Source organism: Coregonus clupeaformis, unplaced genomic scaffold, assembly GCF_020615455.1.
Source record: "Coregonus clupeaformis isolate EN_2021a unplaced genomic scaffold, ASM2061545v1 scaf0032, whole genome shotgun sequence".
NCBI lineage: Eukaryota > Metazoa > Chordata > Actinopteri > Salmoniformes > Salmonidae > Coregonus > Coregonus clupeaformis.
The window spans coordinates 1,080,001-1,085,941 of record NW_025533487.1 but is presented as its reverse complement, the minus strand read 5'-3'; positions in this window follow the sequence as shown (position 1 = coordinate 1,085,941).

Genomic DNA, 5,941 nt, shown 5'->3' with positions numbered 1-5,941 from the left:
AGAGGGGGGAGAGGAGACCGAATAGAGGGGGGAGGGAGAGGAGACCCGAATAGAGGGGGGAGGGAGTCAACATAGAGAGGAGGAGACCGAATAGAGGGGGGGGAAGGGAGAGGAGACCGAATAGAGGGGGGGAAGGGAGAGGAGACCGAATAGAGAGAAGATATACAGAAGATAGCCCTATTTGGTAAAAGACCAAGTCCATATTATGGCAAGAACAGCTCAAATAAGCAAAGAGAAACGACAGTCCATCAGTACTTAAGACATGAAGGTCAGTCAATCTGGAAAATCGAACCCACTACCCTGGCGTTACAAGCGCCATGTTCTACCAATTGAGCTACAGAGGACCTGCTATGTTAAGTCTCCTAACCTGCTACCCAAACAGGGTATTTTGCTGTTAGAATTGTAATAAATTTTCAGAGATTTGTTTTTCCACTTGGATATTATGGGTTACTGTGTGTAAATAAAGCTTTTGTCATGAACCCTGCATCCTGAGTCGGTTCCTGCCTGTGTTGCCATTTTTCTGTTCGGAATCTCCAGTTTCCTGAGGGTTCGTGAACACTCCCGGCCTGGTTGCCGGGCGACGTTGCTAGGCGGGAGATCTCCCGATTAACCGCACCTGCATCTCATCAGCGGTCTGCACACCTGGTCCTGATCATCACCCTTCTTAAGCCCTGACCTGACATCCATTCCCTGCCGGATCGTTAGCCATGAACAGTATGTTTGTCAGTGTATCAGCCTTGGAGTTTCTAGCGTTAGTTTTGTTGTTTTGCACCTTGTTGGCTTGCCGTGTACTTACCTCCGTTTTGTTTCTATCTGCAGTCAATCCCCCGGAACCTTCACCCAACCCCTGCCTGGTTGTCGGCGGCTGCCGAGCCATTCTTGGATCTACCACTGCACCTCCACCAACTCATCTCCGCCGTCCGCTCTGTCCCCTGGATTATTCTACATTGTTTTTTTGAATCTGTTAAATAAATACTCACCTTCGTTTCAACTCACCTTGTCCTGGTCTGCTTCTGGGTTCTGGCTTAGTAAACCGTGACAGAACGATCCGGCCTGAAATGAACCCAGCGGACCTGGACTCTGTTCGCCATGCCATTACCCATCAGGAGAAGATGTTGGGACAACATAGCACGGCGCTACAGGAGATAGCTTTGTCCGTTCTGAACTTTTCTACCAGTCTGACGAAGATCCAGGCTCAGCTCAGGTTGCCGGTGGAGAATCCACGACCGGTTTCACCCATCTCGCCTGCCGCTTCTGGAGCTGTGCCCTTCCGTGAGCCCGAGGTTCCGACGCCTGATAAATATGAGGGGGAGTTGGGAAGATGCCGTTCTTTCCTTATGCAGTGTGGATTAGTGTTCGATCTACAGCCCCACTCTTATGCCACAGACAAGGCTAGGATAGCCTTTGTCATTGAGTTGCTGCGTGGTCGAGCTCTGGAGTGGGCTTCAGCCATTTGGGAACAACAGGACACCTGCATGGCCTCATACCAGGAGTTCACGGCCGAGATGAGGAAGCTATTTGACCATCCCGTCCGAGGTATGGACGCAGCTAGGCGCCTGTTTTCGCTTCGCCAAGGAACTCGCAGCGTTGCCGACTTCGTGATCGAGTTCAGGACTTTGGCCGTGGAGAGTGGGTGGAATGAGGAGTCTCTGCAAGCGGCCTTTTACCAGGGGCTGTCGGAGCAGCTCAAGGATGAGTTGATCTCCTATCCGGAGCCTAGTGACCTGGACAGCTTGGTAGCCTTGTCTATTCGGGTGGATAACCGAGTTCGAGAGAGAAGGAGGGAGAAGCAATGGGTCCCGTCCACTTGTTCCCGGCGGTCGTCAAACTGCTCGGCTCGCTAAGGTTGGGAGGACTTTTAGCGAGCCAGTTTCAACCTCTCAATACCTCTGTCAGACCCCGTTTCCCGGCTACCCTCATGAACAGGAATCAGAGTCTAGCGATTAACGCTTTTGTCGATTCAGGTGCCGATGGAAGCTTTATTGATGCCGAAGTGGTGGAACAGCTGGGGCTTTCCAAGGAGCGATTACCGGAAGCCATTGAAGCTACCACTCTGAACGGCAGTAGTCTGGCACGTATCACGATGAGGACTGAACCGGTTAAGATGCTGTTGTCAGGGAATCATTCTGAGGTGATCTCATTCTTCATTCTGCCTTCTTCCCATGTTCCTCTGGTCCTTGGATACCCCTGGCTGAAAGAACACAATCCCACGTTCGATTGGGTGACTGGCAAGGTAACTAGTTGGAGCCTTGAGTGTCATGCTAACTGCCTCAAGACTGCCTGTTCCCATTCTGTTCCCAGTCAGGTGATTGAGGCTAGACCCCCAGATTTGTCCCTGGTTCCCGAGACATATCACGATTTGGGGGAAGTGTTCAGTAAGCAGAGGGCTCTGTCACTCCCTCCCCACCGACCATATGACTGTGCCATACACCTGTTCCCTGGAGCTGTCTATCCCAAGGGATGGTTATACAGCATCTCCCGACCTGAACGTGAGGCTTTGGAGACCTACATCAAGGAGTCCCTAGCGGCTGGTCTCATTTGTCCTTCATCATCACCCCTGGGGGCAGGATTCTTCTTTGTGGGTAAGAAGGATGGCTCTCTTCGACCGTGTATTGATTATCGGGGGTTGAATGATATCACGGTCAAGAACAAGTATCCCCTGCCCTTGATGAGCTCTGCCTTCGACTCCTTACAGGGTGCTACTGTGTTCACCAAGCTAGACCTACGCAATGCGTATCACCTGGTCTGGATCAGAGAGGGGGACGAGTGGTTGACGGGTTTCAATACACCGATGGGTCACTTCGAGTATCAGGTGATGCCGTTTGGACTGACCAATGCTCCAGCAGTGTTCCAGAGTATGGTGAATGACGTCCTGAGAGATATGATCGGTCTCTTTGTGTTTGTTTACCTGGATGACATTCTTATCTTCTCGAAGGAACCTTCCAGCCACGTCCAGCATGTCAGGCAGGTTCTGCAGCGATTGTTGGAGAATCGCCTGTTTGTGAAGGCCGAGAAGTGCGAATTTCACGCCCACACTACATCCTTCCTCGGGTACATCATCTCCAGGGGAGAGATCAGGATGGACCAGGAGAAGGTTAGGGCGGTTCTGGAATGGGCCCAGCCCGGTACGAGATTGCAGCTCCAGAGGTTTCTGGGGTTTGCGAATTTCTATCGCAGATTCATCCGGGATTACAGCCGTGTGGCCGCTCCTTTAACTGCCCTGACTTCCAGTACCAGGACCTTCAGTTGGAACCCTGAGGCGGACCGAGCGTTCCTGGATTTGAAGAGGCGATTCACCAACGCACCGATTCTCTCTCAACCTGACACGGCCCGTCAGTTCGTCGTGGAAGTGGATGCGTCTGATGTGGGGGTTGGCGCCATCCTGTCCCAGCGATGCTCCACTGACGGGAAACTCCATCCCTGCGCCTACTACTCTCGTCGTCTTTCGTCTGCGGAGAGGAACTACGATGTGGGTAACCGGGAGCTTCTCGCGGTGAAGCTTGCCTTGGAGGAGTGGCGCCACTGGTTGGAGGGGGCGGAGCAACCGTTTATTGTCTGGACCGACCACAAGAATCTTGCTTACGTGCAATCGGCTAGATGTCTCAACTCCCGTCAGGCCAGGTGGGCTTTGTTTTTTGGACGCTTTAATTTTTCCCTGACGTTCCGACCTGGGTCTAAGAACGGCAAGGCGGACGCCTTGTCCCGGATGTTCTCCAAGACGGAGGAGAGTGGGGCCAAGACCGAGACGATTCTTCCCCGGAACTGTGTCGTGGGAGCAGTTATGTGGAGGATTGAGGAGGAGGTTATGGCGGCCCTTCGGACGCAGCCCGGTCCCGGTAACGGTCCACCCGGTCGTTTGTTTGTGCCTGAGTCGGTTTGTTCTGCTGTCCTCCAATGGTCCCACGCCAGCAAGATGGCTTGTCACCCTGGCGTGGCCCGGATGATGGCGTTACTTCGCAGACGATTTTGGTGGCCGGCCATGGGAGAAGATACTCTGAGGTTTGTTGCTGCCTGTCCAGTGTGTGCGCAGAATAAGAGTGCCAACCGGCCCAGCTCTGGACTACTTCACCCCCTCCCTATTCCCCGGCGACCATGGTCGCATCTGGCCCTGGACTTTGTCACTGGGTTGCCCTCTTCTGAGGGGAACACGGTCATTCTGACTATCGTGGACAGATTCAGCAAGTTCGCCCACTTTGTGCCCATTTCCAAGCTTCCCTCGGTCTCTGAGACGTCCGAGATCCTGGTTAGGGAGGTTTTCAGGGTCCACGGGTTGCCCAGTGACATAGTTTCCGACCGTGGCCCTCAGTTTACCTCTGCTGTCTGGAAGTCTTTCTGTTTGGCCATTGGAGCTACAGTCAGTCTCACATCTGGTTTTCACCCCCAATCTAATGGTCAGGCGGAGAGAGCCAACCAGAAGATGGAATCCACGCTACGCTGCCTTGTCTCCTCCAACCCCACCTCCTGGGTCTCTCAGTTGCCTTGGGTTGAGTATGCCCACAATACTCTCCCTACATCTGCCACTTGGATGTCTCCCTTCCAGTGCCTGTATGGCTACCAACCTCCCTTGTTTCCTTCTCAGGAGAAGGATCTCTCAGTGCCCTCTGATCAGGCCCACATTCGTCGTTGCCACCGGACCTGGCATCGGGCCAGAAAGGCCCTCCTTAGAGTTTCTGACCGGTATCAGCTCCAGGCGAATCGTCGCCGGATTCCCGCCCCCACCTATACCATCGGAGATAGGGTCTGGTTGGCCACACGGGATCTTCCTCTGCGGACTGAGTCTAAGAAACTGTCACCGAAGTTCATTGGTCCGTTTGTGGTGGAGAAGGTGATCAATCCTGTGGCGGTTCGACTCAAGTTACCTAGAACGCTCAGAGTCCATCCCACCTTTCATGTCTCCTGCCTCAAGCCTGTTCTCCTCAGTCCTCTATTACCCCCTCCGCCTCCTCCTCCTCCCCCTCGGATGATCGGAGGTGGTCCTGCCTACACGGTGCGCCGCATTATGGATTCCAGACGGCGGGGCCGGGGTTTCCAGTATCTCGTGGACTGGGAGGGGTATGGTCCTGAAGAGAGGAGTTGGATTCCTCGGCGCCAGATCCTGGATGCTGACCTCCTTCGTGACTTCTACCGCCTCCATCCTGGCGCTCCGGGGAGTCCGCCCGGTGGCGTTCGTCGGAGGGGGGGTACTGTCATGAACCCTGCATCCTGAGTCGGTTCCTGCCTGTGTTGCCATTTTTCTGTTCGGAATCTCCAGTTTCCTGAGGGTTCGTGAACGCTCCCGGCCTGGTTGCCGGGCGACGTTGCTAGGCGGGAGATCTCCCGATTAACTGCACCTGCATCTCATCAGCGGTCTGCACACCTGGTCCTGATCATCACCCTTCTTAAGCCCTGACCTGACATCCATTCCCTGCCGGATCGTTAGCCATGAACAGTATGTTTGTCAGTGTATCAGCCTTGGAGTTTCTAGCGTTAGTTTTGTTGTTTTGCACCTTGTTGGCTTGCCGTGTACTTACCTCCATTTTGTTTCTATCTGCAGTCAATCCCCCGGAACCTTCACCCAACCCCTGCCTGGTTGTCGGCGGCTGCCGAGCCATTCTTGGATCTACCACTGCACCTCCACCAACTCATCTCCGCCGTCCGCTCTGTCCCCTGGAATATTCTACATCGTTATTTTGAATCTGTTAAATAAATACTCACCTTCGTTTCAACTCACCTTGTCCTGGTCTGCTTCTGGGTTCTGGCTTAGTAAACCGTGACAGCTTTGAAAAGTAGGATTTTATGTGTTTTCATTTCAGGCTATAAGGCAAGAAAAGGTGAACATGACTTTCTATACCCACTGTAGAATGTCTCTGGCTGAGAACCCAAGAAAAAAAGAATCCTCAGGAGTGAAGTGAGCTTTACTTCAAGAGCCGTGGTGGAGATAAAACTTGGTTTGACAGACAAC